Source organism: Carettochelys insculpta, chromosome 1 (assembly GCF_033958435.1).
Source record: "Carettochelys insculpta isolate YL-2023 chromosome 1, ASM3395843v1, whole genome shotgun sequence".
Lineage (NCBI taxonomy): Eukaryota > Metazoa > Chordata > Testudines > Carettochelyidae > Carettochelys > Carettochelys insculpta.
The window spans coordinates 135,485,045-135,501,575 of record NC_134137.1 but is presented as its reverse complement, the minus strand read 5'-3'; the positions used below and the strand labels follow the sequence as shown (position 1 = coordinate 135,501,575).

General features: G+C 66.8%; 1 long non-coding RNA gene across 2 annotated transcripts in view; it reads right to left on the bottom strand.

Annotated features, from left to right (window-relative positions):
- The window catches only part of LOC142012328 (uncharacterized), a 182,003-nt gene extending 176,497 nt beyond the window's left edge, over window positions 1-5,506 (bottom strand). For both annotated transcript variants that reach the window (XR_012645313.1, XR_012645312.1), the window contains exon 1: window positions 5,432-5,506. This is a non-coding gene — a long non-coding RNA (uncharacterized LOC142012328). The remainder of the gene's footprint in view (window positions 1-5,431) is intronic.
- Between the last annotated feature and the right edge of the window lie 11,025 nt (window positions 5,507-16,531).

The window sequence follows — 16,531 nt, the reverse complement described above, 5'->3', positions numbered from 1 at the left end:
GCCCTCTCCCAGCACTTCCGGGGCTGCTCTCCCTCCGCTGCCCTCATCCCCCCCAAAACCAGACCCCAGTCCCCACCCCAATCTTTTCTGTGGCCGTGGGGCCCAAAGGAACACAAGGCCGACGGGTACTGGAGACCCCGAGGCCTCGGCACCCCTCGCGCTGGTGGGAGAGATGCGCCGGTTCTTGGAGGACATTCGTGGCTCCAAGAACAAGGTTGCTCTCGCCCTCCAGCGCTGGGGGGACTTTCATACCATCCTGAAATCCGTGAGGGCCCTTCTCAAGGAGGGCAAGGGGACCGGGAGGAGGGACGCCTCGGCTTACCAACGGGCCCGCAGCTTCCGTGACGCCCTCGTCGCCTTCGGGGTCGGTCACGGTTTGCTGCGTGGCCCCACGGGAACCGTCGGTACTCCCTCCGGCGAGGATCCTCCCCAGCCCTCCAAATGGCGCCGATCATCTTTGCCACTTTAAATGCCAGGGGCTGCGGGTCAGGTCTCCGTAGGTGCCGAGTGCTCTCCTTCCTTCGGGAGGGGGGGTACTCGGTCACCTTCCTACAGGAGACCTACACTACCCCAGCAGCCGAAGCGAAGTGGCGGCTGGAGTGGGGAGACGGGGTCCACTTCAGTCACCTCTCGGCCCACCGGGCCGGGGTGGCGACCCTGTTCTCCCCAGACCTGCGGCCCGAGGTGCTGGGGAGCGTCGAGGTTGTGCCCGGCCGCCTGCTGTATCTCCGGGTGCGGGTGGAGGGGCTGCCTCTCCATCTCGTTAATGTCTATGCCCCAACACGCCGCCCGGAGAGAACCCCCTTCTTCCGGCAGGCGGCGGCCTTCCTCGACACCATCGATCCTCGCGAGTGCCTGGTCCTCGGCGGGGATTTCAACTGCACCCTCGAGGAGCGGGACCGCACGGGGACCGAGCATGGCCAGGCCGCTGCGGGCGTCCTCAGGGAGCTTCTCATCCATCGCTCCCTGGTGGACGTCTGGCGCAGCCACCACTCGGACGACGACGCTGGTTTCACCTGCGTCCGAGTGGTGGGCCATACATCTGTACACTCCCGGTTGGACCGCATTTACATCTCACGGCACCATCTCTTCCGGGCCCACGCCTCCAGCGTGCGGCCGGCCCCCTTCTCGGACCACCACCTGGTGGCCGTGAAGGCTTCCCTCTCGCTGGGGAAGCGGGGGTCGGCCTACTGGCACTTCAATAACAGCCTGCTGGAGGACGTGGGCTTCGTGGCGTCCTTCCGGGAGTTCTGGCTGGCCTGGCGCGAGCAACGGCGTGCCTTTCCCTCGGCGCGGCGGTGGTGGGATCTGGGAAAGGTGCGCGCGCGGCTCTTCTGCCGCGACTATACTCGGGGGGCCAGCCGGCGGCGGGATGCGCTGATAGGGCAGCTGGAACGGGAGGTTCTTGAGCTGGAGAGGCGTCTAGCCGCCAGCCCCAACGATCCATCCCTCTGTGGCACGTACCAGGAGAAGAGGGACGAGCTCAGGGCCCTCGACGCCCTCCGGGCACAGGGGGCCTTGGTGAGGTCGCGAATCCAACTCCTCCGGGAGATGGACCGCGGCTCCCGCTTCTTCTACGCCTTGGAGAAAAAGAGGGGTGCCGAAAAACACATCCTCTGCCTTCTTGCGGAGGACGGCACCCCTCTTACGGATCCGGTGGAGATGCGCGAGAGGGCCCGCGCCTTCTACGCCACCCTTTTCTCCCCGGATCCGACCGACGCTGACGCCTGCAGGGTGCTCTGGGACCAACTGCCGTCGGTCAGCACGGGCGACCGGGACCGGCTAGAGTTTCCTCTCACTCTGGCCGAGCTCTCGGAAGCCCTCCGCCTCATGCCCACCAACAAATCCCCGGGCATGGACGGGCTGACCGTGGAGTTTTACCGCGTGTTTTGGGACGTCCTCGGCCCAGACCTGCTCAGCGTCTGGGCCGAGGCCTTGCAAAGCGGGGTCCTCCCCCTGTCATGCAGGCGTGCCGTCCTCGCCCTGCTGCCCAAGAAGGGGGACCCCCGCGACCTCAGGAACTGGCGTCCCATCTCGCTCCTCAGCACGGACTACAAGATCATCGCTAAAGCCATCTCCCGTCGCTTGGGGTCCGTGCTGCAGGACGTGGTCCACCCCGACCAGACCTACACCGTCCCGGGCCGCACCATCCTCCATAATCTGTCCTTGGTCCGGGATCTCCTAGAGCTTGGGTGTAGGGACGGCCTGTCGTTCGCCCTCCTGTCCTTGGATCAGGAGAAGGCGTTCGACAGGGTGGACCACGGGTACCTCCTGGGCACCCTGCGGGCCTTCGGCTTCGGACCCCGCTTCGTCGGGTTTCTCCGGGTGCTGTACGCTGCCTCGGAGTGCATGGTCAAGCTCAACTGGACCCTGACCGCTCCGGTCAGCTTCGGACGGGGAGTACGACAAGGCTGCCCGCTCTCAGGACAGCTGTACGCTCTGGCCATCGAGCCCTTCCTCTGTCTCCTTCGTCGACGGTTGATGGGGATGGTGCTTCCAGAGGCAGGGCTGCGGCTAGTCCTGTCGGCGTACGCCGACGACGTGCTCCTCGTGGTTCAGGACCCGGGAGACCTGGCTCGTCTGGAGGCTTGCCAAGCTATCTACTCGGCGGCCTCCTCCGCCCGGGTCAACTGGGTCAAGAGCTCTGGCCTGGTGGTCGGGACTGGATGGCAGACGAGCCGCCTCCCGCCCGCGCTTCAGGCGATCCTGTGGAGCGCGGGTCCGCTGCTCTATCTAGGCGTCTTTCTATCCGCCACGCATCCCTCTCCGCCGGAAAACTGGCAGGGTTTAGAGGGCAGGGTCGCTGAGCGGTTACGGAGGTGGACAGGGCTGCTCCAGTGCCTCTCCCTGCGGGGGAGAGCACTGGTGCTGAACCAACTCGTCCTGTCCATGCTCTGGTACCGCCTCAGCACCCTGGTCCCACCCCCGAAGTTCCTGGACCAGCTCCAGAAGTTAATCCTGGAGTTTTTCTGGCCAGGACTGCACTGGGTCTCTGCAGGGGTACTCCACCTCCCCCCGGAGGAGGGAGGACAGGGCCTGACTTGCATGCGCACTCAGGTCCATGTCCTCCGCCTCCGGGCCCTGCAGGGACTTCTCAACGCCAACACCAACAGTGCAGATAGTCCGGCATGGAGTACGCTGGCGCATGCTTTCCTCCGCCGTCACCGAGGGCTCCGATACGACCGGCAGCTCCTTTATTTATCTTGGAGAGACCGTCCGCGAGGCCTCTCGGAGCTGCCGGCCTTCTACCAGGACCTCCTCCGCACTTGGCGGCTGCTCGCAGCCTCCAGGTCTTTAGGGGCCACCACGGGGGAAGACCTCTTCGCGGAGCCCCTGCTACACAACCCCCACCTTCGTGTGCAGGTGGCGGAGTCTCCCGTGGTGCGCCGGAGGTTGGTCCTAGGTGGAATCACCAGGGTCGGAGACCTCCTGGACTACGACCGGGGAGACTGGATGGAGGCCCCGGCGCTCGCCCAGCGCATGGGGCTCTCCAGCCTACGTTCCCCCCGTCGCGTACTCGAGGAGGTGAAGGCCGCCCTGCCGCCCACTGCTCACGTTTACCTCGGCCGGGTCCTGCGAGAGGGTGCGCCCCGCCCCCCTCTCACTCCTAGCCCTCCGGACCTCTCCGTGGGCTCCCGGCTTCGCGATCCTGCCCGCCCCCCTCCCCTCCACCACCTCAGCCGGCTGCATACCATGCAGCCGGTCCCCTTCCGAACCGCGCCTAGGCATTTTCTGTACGCGCTCGTGCTTCACACGCTCCACTTCCCCACCCTCGTGTCCCGCCCCGACCACAAGTGGCGGGACCTCTTGCCGCCATCGGAGGGTGGGGAGCCCCGGTGGGCCAGCCTCTATTCCACCCTGGTCCCGCGGCCCACCGGGGACGTCAGCTGGAGAATCCTCCATGGAGCGGTGAGCACGGGCGTGTACCTGGCGCGGTTCACCCCCATCCCAGACACCTGCACCTTCTGCGGCATGAGGGAGAACCTGGCGCACATCTACGTTGAGTGCGCCAGGCTGCAGCCCCTCTTCCGGCTCCTCCAGAACCTCCTCTTGAGGTTCTGGCTGCACTTTTCCCCGCACCTCCTTATCCTGTCACACCCTATCCGCGGCCCCACAAAGTCGCGGGACCTCCTCGTCTGCCTCCTCCTGGCCGCGGCCAAAATGGCCATTTATAAAACCAGGGAGAGGAGGCTGGCAGAGGGGGCGACCTGCGACTGTGGGGCCTACTTCCGTTCCTCCCTTCGCTCACGAATCCGGGCAGAGTTCCTCTGGGCGGCGTCCACCGACTCCCTGGACACCTTCGAGGAGCGGTGGGCGCTGTCCGGGGCTCTCTGCTCGGTATCCCCTTCCGGCTCCCTCGTTCTAAACCTTTGACCCTCACTCCCGTCCCTGTTTTTTTCCTTTGTTGTCCCCCGCACTCATTTGGTGCCCGGGCGTTTTTAGTGGGCCCCCCCTCATTGTGAGAGGGGCCTTTTAGCCATGGGCAGGCCATGCCTGCCCACCCAACCCCGGTAACACCAATAGGAGCAGGCGGCCAGCTGCAGGTGCTCCTGCAGGGCTGCTGCTGCTGCCGTGGGACCCTCTCCCACGGCTGGAAGGCGAGCATCTGGGGGCTGGCCGGCCTTGGATGGCTGAAGCCCCCACAGGGCTGCCCTCCCCACCGCCCCCACTTTCGGGGGTCAGCCTCCCTCCTGCCTCGGGCAGGCAGGCTCTACCTTCTCCCCCCAACCCTCACCCAGTTCTTTTGGAACTGCTGAGTGGGTGGAGGGTGGGGGCCTCTTGCCCCCTGCCCTACAGCAGGGCCCCCTCCCCTTCTTCCATCTTTTGGGGGAGAAACTGCTGGCCCCCCATTTGGGCCCACCTTCCATCCAGCAGCTGCTGCATCCTCACCACTTGGAGAAGGTAGGGGGCTCTCTTAAAGCGGCGGTTGGGCTCCCTCCACACAGCCTCCTGTGGAGTGGCTTGGGGAGGGGTGAGTTTGGGCAGGGCCCCTCTCCACCGGGGCTCCGGGGGGGAGCTGCATAGCCAGGGGTGGGGTGTTAGGGCGTGGCCCCTGCCCCACCCCTGCAGCCACCCCCCCCTCCTACTGCCCCTCCCACACCCAGCTGCCGCTGGGGCCCCCTCCACCCGGGCCCCTCCAATCAGCTGCCCCTGCCTTCTCCCCTGCCATCTCGAGGCTCTGCAGCAGCAGCTGCTACGGGCCCACCCCTCAGGCGCACGTGGGCAACCCCTCTCCCCATTAACCCCGCCATCCCCCTTAAGTTGGCTGTGCCTCCTCCTTCGCCCCCCCCACGTGCCCACGCCCCTTCCCCCCCCCCTTTTCTGTTTACTTAAGCGCCTGAGGCCACCCCACAACCCACACACACACACACACACACAAACAAACTTTGATTCCCTCCACACCCCAGTGCAGAAACAGGAGCCCTCTTACCTCTTGTGCTGGGAGTTGTGGCCTTTCTTTTGTGTCTCCCTTTCCCTGACCTTGCTGCCCTTGCCCTGCCCTTCCTCCATCTGACTGGGTCCTCAGCCCGGCCAGTGGGGGAGGGGCAGCCACGCCTCACTCCTTCCTTCCCTTCCACTCTCCTCCCCCTCCCCCGCTCCCTCTTAAAGGCCCCCACCCTCAATAAACTTTTTCCCCCTCAAACCCACCAACATGGCCCCCACGCCCACTGGAGGGTCATCTGGTGACCCCTCCCTCCCTCTCCCCTCCACTGTCACCCCTCCTATCCCCGAAACGGCGGCCCACTCGTCCAGGGCTGCCCAGAACTTTACTACCACGTCGGCTGAGGGTGCGGGCGCAGGCTCCGGGGCTCCTACTGCCTCCGCCGCGGCGCCCCCTGGCGACCCAGCCCCAAACCCTCCCCCCCAAAAGGGCAGGAAGGGCCGGGGGACAAGAAAGGGCAAGAGCCCCGCCCGGAAGGCCAAACCTCCCGTGGCGGGGACTCTTCCCCAGGCTGCCCAAACACCCAGTGCAGCCTCCCCTTCTCCCCTTTCCCCTGCTCCCTCCACCGCTCCTGGGGGCCCCGACCTCTCGGCCCCCAGGTCGTACGCCCAGGCGGCGGCCGCCGCCCCGCCCCCTGCTCCTGCCGCCTCTGCCAGGACTACCATCCCCAACGGTCGCGGCCCCTTCCCCGCGCTCACCAGGAGGCACGGAGTCCGCTGCCTCCTGGTGGCTGCCTCGCCCCACGTGGAGACCTACGTGCGGGCGTTGGCACGGGTGGTGGGGCCCGCGGCCGTGGTGGCGGCCTCTCGGATGTTCGGGAAGATCGTCTTCTTCCTGGCTTCGGAGGCCGCCGCCCAGGAGGCGGTGGAGAGGGGCCTGGCGGTTGGGGGCGTGCACGTGCCCCTGGAGCCGCTGGAGGACCTGGGCGTGCGGGTGGTTTTTTCCTCTGTTCCACCCTTCCTTCCCAACTCTGCCCTTCTGCCTTTCCTCACCGCCCTGGGCCGGCCTTTGACGGTCCTGAGTCCCCTCCCACTAGGCTGTAAAGACCCCGCCCTCCGGCACGTGCTCTCCTTCCGCCGGCAGGCACGGGTCCAACTGCCGCCGGCGGCAGCACAGGGCGGGGTGGCCCAGGAGGGGACTATACTGGTGCCCTATCAAGGGGCCCAGTACCGGGTCTTTTATACCCTGGGGGAGGCCCGGTGCTTTATGTGCCGGGCGGCGGGGCACGTCCGGAGGGACTGCCCCCTGGCCCGGCACGAAGGGGAGCCCGGGACCTCCTCCGACCCGGGGGGCGTCAGCCACGGGATCGGCGGCGCCCCGACCGCGACAGGCCCCGGGACCGACCCTCCTCCTCTCGTCCCAGATGGATCCATCGCCGCTCGGGCGTCGGAGGATGCCCGGCCGCATGGTGCCGGGCAAGAAGAAGCAGGCGCTGGCGCCCAAGCGGGCACAAGAGCCGGGCCTGCGGAGGAGAGGGAGGAGGGGCCGGCGGCAGGACTAGAAGAGGGCCCGTCCCGGGGCGGGTCGTCCCTCCCCCTTGCCGCCCCGCCCCCCTCTTACCTCCCATCCTCCTTATCGGCCCTGTCCCCTGGCCCCTCCTCCTCTACTGCCCAGCCCGCCTCCTCGGAGGGCTGGGTGCTGGCGGGGGGGAAACGGAAGAAAAAAAGTGCGCGCACCCGGCATCCCACCCTGTCGGAGGACGGGGTGGAGGCGCCGCGCAAAGCGCTAAAAAGAGCCGCCAGCCCAGACCCACCTGCCGAACCCCCGGCTATCGATCACCCGCCGGGGGCGACGGAGGCTGCCGCGGTGGCGGCTGAGAATGGTATCATCCCCTCCGCCCCGGAGCCAGAGCCTCAGGAAGCTGAGAAGGTGTTTTGTGCACCCGTGCCCTCCCCCGACACCCCTCCGGCTGCGACCCAGACTGCTGCTGCGGAGCATCCGGAGGAGGTGAGCCCCGGCCTCGCCCTCCTCTCGCAGGAGGTCGAGGCCCTAGGCCTCACCCCGGTGGCCCTGGACGTGGACAGCCTCCTATTGGAGGCCTGTGGGCCGTCCGTCCACTCACCCCCGCCCCCTCCACTCTCCCCCTCACCATATACCAGCGATCCCTCAACTACCACCTCTCTCTGCCTCGGGACGTCCCAGGAGGCGACCCCCCCCCTTAATTAGGGATGACCTCCCTACGGGAGTCGGCCAGCCCCTGGGCGCCCTGGGAGAAGCAGAGTTCCCCATGTCCCCCGCTTTTGGCCCCGAAAATGAAGACCCCAACACCCACCCCCTCGACCAGTTGGCACCTCCTGCCGAGCATGTCGGCACTTCGCCCCTACCCCCCTCCCCCGCCCCACCAACCGAGGAAGCCCCTTCTCCCGAGACACCTTCTCTCCATATCCCCACCCCTGCCCCCATCTTAGCCCCATCACCTGCCATCATCCCCGTACCTTCTCCCAGCCAACGCCCCGCCCCAGAACTTGCAATCCTACCCCCCCCCAGACCCTCCTCTCCCTCCACTCCCTCCTCTTCCTCCTCCCCCTCCCCCATTGCCCGCTCTCCCTCCCCCCCATGAACCCTCCCCTCCCCTGATGAGCCCCATCCCCCCTGCCCTCCCCCCTACCCCTCCTCCTCCTACCCCCCCCCCTGATCCCTGCCCACTCATACCTGCCCCCGAAACCGTAATACCTCGGGAGGCCCCCCCTACATCGCCCTCTCCCAGCACTTCCGGGGCTGCTCTCCCTCCGCTGCCCTCATCCCCCCCAAAACCAGACCCCAGTCCCCACCCCAATCTTTTCTGTGGCCGTGGGGCCCAAAGGAACACAAGGCCGACGGGTACTGGAGACCCCGAGGCCTCGGCACCCCTCGCGCTGGTGGGAGAGATGCGCCGGTTCTTGGAGGACATTCGTGGCTCCAAGAACAAGGTTGCTCTCGCCCTCCAGCGCTGGGGGGACTTTCATACCATCCTGAAATCCGTGAGGGCCCTTCTCAAGGAGGGCAAGGGGACCGGGAGGAGGGACGCCTCGGCTTACCAACGGGCCCGCAGCTTCCGTGACGCCCTCGTCGCCTTCGGGGTCGGTCACGGTTTGCTGCGTGGCCCCACGGGAACCGTCGGTACTCCCTCCGGCGAGGATCCTCCCCAGCCCTCCAAATGGCGCCGATCATCTTTGCCACTTTAAATGCCAGGGGCTGCGGGTCAGGTCTCCGTAGGTGCCGAGTGCTCTCCTTCCTTCGGGAGGGGGGGTACTCGGTCACCTTCCTACAGGAGACCTACACTACCCCAGCTGCCGAAGCGAAGTGGCGGCTGGAGTGGGGAGACGGGGTCCACTTCAGTCACCTCTCGGCCCACCGGGCCGGGGTGGCGACCCTGTTCTCCCCAGACCTGCGGCCCGAGGTGCTGGGGAGCGTCGAGGTTGTGCCCGGCCGCCTGCTGTATCTCCGGGTGCGGGTGGAGGGGCTGCCTCTCCATCTCGTTAATGTCTATGCCCCAACACGCCGCCCGGAGAGAACCCCCTTCTTCCGGCAGGCGGCGGCCTTCCTCGACACCATCGATCCTCGCGAGTGCCTGGTCCTCGGCGGGGATTTCAACTGCACCCTCGAGGAGCGGGACCGCACGGGGACCGAGCATGGCCAGGCCGCTGCGGGCGTCCTCAGGGAGCTTCTCATCCATCGCTCCCTGGTGGACGTCTGGCGCAGCCACCACTCGGACGACGACGCTGGTTTCACCTGCGTCCGAGTGGTGGGCCATACATCTGTACACTCCCGGTTGGACCGCATTTACATCTCACGGCACCATCTCTTCCGGGCCCACGCCTCCAGCGTGCGGCCGGCCCCCTTCTCGGACCACCACCTGGTGGCCGTGAAGGCTTCCCTCTCGCTGGGGAAGCGGGGGTCGGCCTACTGGCACTTCAATAACAGCCTGCTGGAGGACGTGGGCTTCGTGGCGTCCTTCCGGGAGTTCTGGCTGGCCTGGCGCGAGCAACGGCGTGCCTTTCCCTCGGCGCGGCGGTGGTGGGATCTGGGAAAGGTGCGCGCGCGGCTCTTCTGCCGCGACTATACTCGGGGGGCCAGCCGGCGGCGGGATGCGCTGATAGGGCAGCTGGAACGGGAGGTTCTTGAGCTGGAGAGGCGTCTAGCCGCCAGCCCCAATGATCCATCCCTCTGCGGCACGTACCAGGAGAAGAGGGACGAGCTCAGGGCCCTCGACGCCCTCCGGGCACAGGGGGCCTTGGTGAGGTCGCGAATCCAACTCCTCCGGGAGATGGACCGCGGCTCCCGCTTCTTCTACGCCTTGGAGAAAAAGAGGGGTGCCGAAAAACACATCCTCTGCCTTCTTGCGGAGGACGGCACCCCTCTTACGGATCCGGTGGAGATGCGCGAGAGGGCCCGCGCCTTCTACGCCACCCTTTTCTCCCCGGATCCGACCGACGCTGACGCCTGCAGGGTGCTCTGGGACCAACTGCCGTCGGTCAGCACGGGCGACCGGGACCGGCTAGAGTTTCCTCTCACTCTGGCCGAGCTCTCGGAAGCCCTCCGCCTCATGCCCACCAACAAATCCCCGGGCATGGACGGGCTGACCGTGGAGTTTTACCGCGTGTTTTGGGACGTCCTCGGCCCAGACCTGCTCAGCGTCTGGGCCGAGGCCTTGCAAAGCGGGGTCCTCCCCCTGTCATGCAGGCGTGCCGTCCTCGCCCTGCTGCCCAAGAAGGGGGACCCCCGCGACCTCAGGAACTGGCGTCCCATCTCGCTCCTCAGCACGGACTACAAGATCATCGCTAAAGCCATCTCCCGTCGCTTGGGGTCCGTGCTGCAGGACGTGGTCCACCCCGACCAGACCTACACCGTCCCGGGCCGCACCATCCTCCATAATCTGTCCTTGGTCCGGGATCTCCTAGAGCTTGGGTGTAGGGACGGCCTGTCGTTCGCCCTCCTGTCCTTGGATCAGGAGAAGGCGTTCGACAGGGTGGACCACGGGTACCTCCTGGGCACCCTGCGGGCCTTCGGCTTCGGACCCCGCTTCGTCGGGTTTCTCCGGGTGCTGTACGCTGCCTCGGAGTGCATGGTCAAGCTCAACTGGACCCTGACCGCTCCGGTCAGCTTCGGACGGGGAGTACGACAAGGCTGCCCGCTCTCAGGACAGCTGTACGCTCTGGCCATCGAGCCCTTCCTCTGTCTCCTTCGTCGACGGTTGATGGGGATGGTGCTTCCAGAGGCAGGGCTGCGGCTAGTCCTGTCGGCGTACGCCGACGACGTGCTCCTCGTGGTTCAGGACCCGGGAGACCTGGCGCGTCTGGAGGCTTGCCAAGCTATCTACTCGGCGGCCTCCTCCGCCCGGGTCAACTGGGTCAAGAGCTCTGGCCTGGTGGTCGGGACTGGATGGCAGACGAGCCGCCTCCCGCCCGCGCTTCAGGCGATCCAGTGGAGCGCGGGTCCGCTGCTCTATCTAGGCGTCTTTCTATCCGCCACGCATCCCTCTCCGCCGGAAAACTGGCAGGGTTTAGAGGGCAGGGTCGCTGAGCGGTTACGGAGGTGGACAGGGCTGCTCCAGTGCCTCTCCCTGCGGGGGAGAGCACTGGTGCTGAACCAACTCGTCCTGTCCATGCTCTGGTACCGCCTCAGCACCCTGGTCCCACCCCCGAAGTTCCTGGACCAGCTCCAGAAGTTAATCCTGGAGTTTTTCTGGCCAGGACTGCACTGGGTCTCTGCAGGGGTACTCCACCTCCCCCCGGAGGAGGGAGGACAGGGCCTGACTTGCATGCGCACTCAGGTCCATGTCCTCCGCCTCCGGGCCCTGCAGGGACTTCTCAACGCCAACACCAACAGTGCAGATAGTCCGGCATGGAGTACGCTGGCGCATGCTTTCCTCCGCCGTCACCGAGGGCTCCGATACGACCGGCAGCTCTTTTATTTATCTTGGAGAGACCGTCCGCGAGGCCTCTCGGAGCTGCCGGCCTTCTACCAGGACCTCCTCTGCACTTGGCGGCTGCTCGCAGCCTCCAGGTCTTTAGGGGCCACCACGGGGGAAGACCTCCTCGCGGAGCCCCTGCTACACAACCCCCACCTTCGTGTGCAGGTGGCGGAGTCTCCCGTGGTGCGCCGGAGGTTGGTCCTAGGTGGAATCACCAGGGTCGGAGACCTCCTGGACTACGACCGGGGAGACTGGATGGAGGCCCCAGCGCTCGCCCAGCGCATGGGGCTCTCCAGCCTACGTTCCCCCCGTCGCGTACTCGAGGAGGTGAAGGCCACCCTGCCGCCCACTGCTCACGTTTACCTCGGCCGGGTCCTGCGAGAGGGTGCGACCCGCCCCCCTCTCACTCCTAGCCCTCCGGACCTCTCCGTGGGCCCCCGGCTTCGCGATCCTGCCCGCCCATCTCCCCTCCACCACCTCAGCCGGCTGCATACCATGCAGCCGGTCCCCTTCCGAACCGCGCCTAGGCATTTTCTGTACGCGCTCGTGCTTCACACGCTCCACTTCCCCACCCTCGTGTCCCGCCCCGACCACAAGTGGCGGGACCTCTTGCCGCCATCGGAGGGTGGGGAGCCCCAGCGGGCCAGCCTCTATTCCACCCTGGTCCCGCGGCCCACCGGGGACGTCAGCTGGAGAATCCTCCATGGAGCGGTGAGCACGGGCGTGTACCTGGCGCGGTTCACCCCCATCCCAGACACCTGCACCTTCTGCGGCATGAGGGAGAACCTGGCGCACATCTACGTTGAGTGCGCCAGGCTGCAGCCCCTCTTCCGGCTCCTCCAGAACCTCCTCTTGAGGTTCTGGCTGCACTTTTCCCCGCACCTCCTTATCCTGTCACACCCTATCCGCGGCCCCACAAAGTCGCGGGACCTCCTCGTCTGCCTCCTCCTGGCCACGGCCAAAATGGCCATTTATAAAACCAGGGAGAGGAGGCTGGCAGAGGGGGCGACCTGCGACTGTGGGGCCTACTTCCGTTCCTCCCTTCGCTCACGAATCCGGGCAGAGTTCCTCTGGGCGGCGTCCACCGACTCCCTGGACACCTTCGAGGAGCGGTGGGCGCTGTCCGGGGCTCTCTGCTCGGTATCCCCTTCCGGCTCCCTCGTTCTAAACCTTTGACCCTCACTCCCGTCCCTGTTTTTTTTTCCTTTGTTGTCCCCCGCACTCATTTGGTGCCCGGGCGTTTTTAGTGGGCCCCCCCTCATTGTGAGAGGGGCCTTTTAGCCATGGGCAGGCCGTGCCTGCCCACCCACCCCCGGTAACACCAATAGGAGCAGGCGGCCAGCTGCAGGTGCTCCTGCAGGGCTGCTGCTGCTGCCGTGGGACCCTCTCCCACGGCTGGAAGGCGAGCATCTGGGGGCTGGCCGGCCTTGGATGGCTGAAGCCCCCACAGGGCTGCCTTCCCCACCGCCCCCCCCCCTTTCTGGGGTCAGCCTCCCTCCTGCCTCGGGCAGGCAGGCTCTACCTTCTCCCCCCAACCCTCACCCAGTTCTTTTGGAACTGCTGAGTGGGTGGAGGGTGGGGGCCTCTTGCCCCCTGCCCTACAGCAGGGCCCCCTCCCCTTTTTCCATCTTTTGGGGGAGAAACTGCTGGCCCCCCATTTGGGCCCACCTCCCATCCAGCAGCTGCTGCATCCTCACCACCTGGAGAAGGTAGGGGGCTCTCTTAAAGCGGCGGTTGGGCTCCCTCCACACAGCCTTCTGTGGAGTGGCTTGGGGAGGGGTGAGTTTGGGCAGGGCCCCTCTCCACCGGGGCTCCGGGGGGGGAGCTGCATAGCCAGGGGTGGGGTGTTAGGGTGTGGCCCCTGCCCCACCCCTGCAGCCACCCCCCCCTCCTACTGCCCCCCCCACACCCAGCTGCCGCCGGGGCCCCCTCCACCCGGGCCCCTCCAATCGGCTGCCCCTGCCTTCTCCCCTGCCATCTCGAGGCTCTGCAGCAGCAGCTGCTACGGGCCCACCCCTCAGGCGCACGTGGGCAACCCCTCTCCCCATTAACCCCGCCATCCCCCTTAAGTTGGCTGTGCCTCCTCCTTTGCCCCCCCACGTGCCCACGCCCCTTCCCCCCCTTTTCTGTTTACTTAAGCGCCTGAGGCCCCCCCACAACCCACACACACACACAAACAAACTTTGATTCCCTCCACACCCCAGTGCAGAAACAGGAGCCCTCTTACCTCTTGTGCTGGGAGTTGCGGCCTTTCTTTTGTGTCTCCCTTTCCCTGACCTTGCTGCCCTTGCCCTGCCCTTCCCCCATCTGACTGGGTCCTCAGACCGGCCAGTGGGGGAGGGGCAGCCACGCCTCACTCCTTCCTTCCCTTCCACTCTCCTCCCCCTCCCCCGCTCCCTCTTAAAGGCCCCCACCCTCAATAAACTTTTTCCCCCTCAAACCCACCAATATGGCCCCCACGCCCACTGGAGGGTCATCTGGTGACCCCTCCCTCCCTCTCCCCTCCACTGTCACCCCTCCTATCCCCGAAACGGCGGCCCACTCGTCCAGGGCTGCCCAGAACTTCACGATCACGTCAGCTGAGGGTGCGGGCGCAGGCTCCGGGGCTCCTACTGCCTCTGCCGCGGTGCCCCCTGGCGACCCAGCCCCAAACCCTCCCCCCCAAAAGGGCAGGAAGGGACAGGGGACAAGAAAGGGCAAGAGCCCCGCCCGGAAGGCCAAACCTCCCGTGGCGGGGACTCTCCCCCAGGCTGCCCAAACACCCAGTGCAGCCTCCCCTTCTCCCCTTTCTCCTGCTCCCTCCACCGCTCCTGGGGGCCCCGACCTCTCGGCCCCCAGGTCGTACGCCCAGGCGGCGGCCGCCGCCCCGCCCCCTGCTCCTGCCGCCTCTGCCAGGACTACCATCCCCAACGGTCGCGGCCCCTTCCCCGCGCTCACCAGGAGGCACGGAGTCCGCTGCCTCCTGGTGGCTGCCTCGCCCCACGTGGAGACCTACGTGCGGGCGTTGGCACGGGTGGTGGGGCCCGCGGCCGTGGTGGCGGCCTCTCGGATGTTCGGGAAGATCGTCTTCTTCCTGGCTTCGGAGGCCGCCGCCCAGGAGGCGGTGGAGTGGGGCCTGGCGGTTGGGGGCGTGCACGTGCCCCTGGAGCCGCTGGAGGACCTGGGCGTGCGGGTGGTTTTTTCCTCTGTTCCACCCTTCCTTCCCAACTCTGCCCTTCTGCCTTTCCTCACCGCCCTGGGCCGGCCTTTGATGGTCCTGAGTCCCCTCCTCCTAGGCTGTAAAGACCCCGCCCTCCGGCACGTGCTCTCCTTCCGCCGGCAGGCCCGGGTCCAACTGCCGCCGGCGGCAGCACAGGGCGGGGTGGCCCAGGAGGGGACTATACTGGTGCCCTATCAAGGGGCCCAGTACCGGGTCTTTTATACCCTGGGTTGCTCTCGCCCTCCAGCGCTGGGGGGACTTCCACACCATCCTGGAATCCGTGAGGGCCCTTCTCAAGGAGGGCAAGGGGACCGGGAGGAGGGACGCCTCGGCTTACCAACGAGCCCGCAGCTTCCGTGACGCCCTCGTCGCCTTCGGGGTTGGTCACGGTTTGCTGCGTGGCCCCACGGGAGCCGTCGGTACTCCCTCCGGCGAGGATCCTCCCCAGCCCTCCAAATGGCGCCGATCCTCTTTGCCACTCTAAATGCCAGGGGCTGCGGGTCAGGTCTCCGTAGGTGCCGAGTGCTCTCCTTCCTTCGGGAGGGGGGTACTCGGTCACCTTCCTACAGAAGACCTACACTACCCCAGCTGCCGAAGCTAAGTGGCGGCTGGAGTGGGGAGACGGGGTCCACTTTAGTCACCTCTCGGCCCATCGGGCCGGGGTGGCGACCCTGTTCTCCCCAGACCTGCGGCCCGAGGTGCTGGGGAGCGTCGAGGTTGTGCCCGGCCGCCTGCTGTATCTCCGGGTGCGGGTGGAGGGGCTGCCTCTCCATCTCGTTAATGACTATGCCCCGTCACGCCGCCCGGAGAGAACCCCCTTCTTCCGGCAGGCGGCAGCCTTCCTCGACACCATCGATCCTCGCGAGTGCCTGGTCCTCGGCGGGGATTTCAACTGCACCCTCGAGGAGCGGGACCGCACGGGGGCCGAGCATTGCCAGGCCGCTGCGGGCGTCCTCAAGGAGCTTCTCATCCATCGCTCCCTGGTGGACGTCTGGCGCAGCCACCACCCGGACGAGGCCGCTGGTTTTACCTGCGTCCGGGTGGTGGGCCATCAATCTGTACACTCCCGGTTGGACCGCATCTACATCTCACGGCACCATCTCTCCCGGGCCCACGCCTCCAGCGTGCGGCCGGCCCCCTTCTCGGACCACCACCTGGTGGCCGTGAAGGCTTCCCTCTAGCTGGGGAAGCGGGGGTCGGCCTACTGGCACTTCAATAACAGCCTGCTGGAGGACGTGGGCTTCGAGGCGTCCTTCCGGGAGTTCTGGCTGGCCTGGCGCGAGCAACGGCGTGCCTTTCCCTCGGCGCGGCGGTGGTGGGATCTGGGAAAGGTGCGCGCGCGGCTCTTCTGCCGCGACTATACTCGGGGGGCCAGCCGGCGGCGGGACGCGCTGATAGGGCAGCTGGAACGGGAGGTTCTTGAGCTGGAGAGGCGTCTAGCCGCCAGCCCCAACGATCCATCCCTCTGCGGCACGTACCAGGAGAAGAGGGACGAGCTCAGGGCCCTCGACGCCCTCCGGGCACAGGGGGCCTTGGTGAGGTCGCGAATCCAACTCCTCCGGGAGATGGACCGCGGCTCCCGCTTCTTCTACGCCTTGGAGAAAAAGAGGGGTGCCGAAAAACACATCCTCTGCCTTCTTGCGGAGGACGGCACCCCTCTTACGGATCCGGTGGAGATGCGCGAGAGGGCCCGCGCCTTCTACGCCACCCTTTTCTCCCCGGATCCGACCGACGCTGACGCCTGCAGGGTGCTCTGGGACCAACTGCCGTCGGTCAGCACGGGCGACCGGGACCGGCTAGAGTTTCCTCTCACTCTGGCCGAGCTCTCGGAAGCCCTCCGCCTCATGCCCACCAACAAATCCCCGGGCATGGACGGGCTGACCGTGGAGTTTTACCGCGTGTTTTGGGACGTCCTCGGCCCAGACCTGCTCAGCGTCTGGGCCGAGGCCTTGCAAAGCGGGGTCCTCCCCCTGTCATGCAGGCGTGCCGTCCTCGC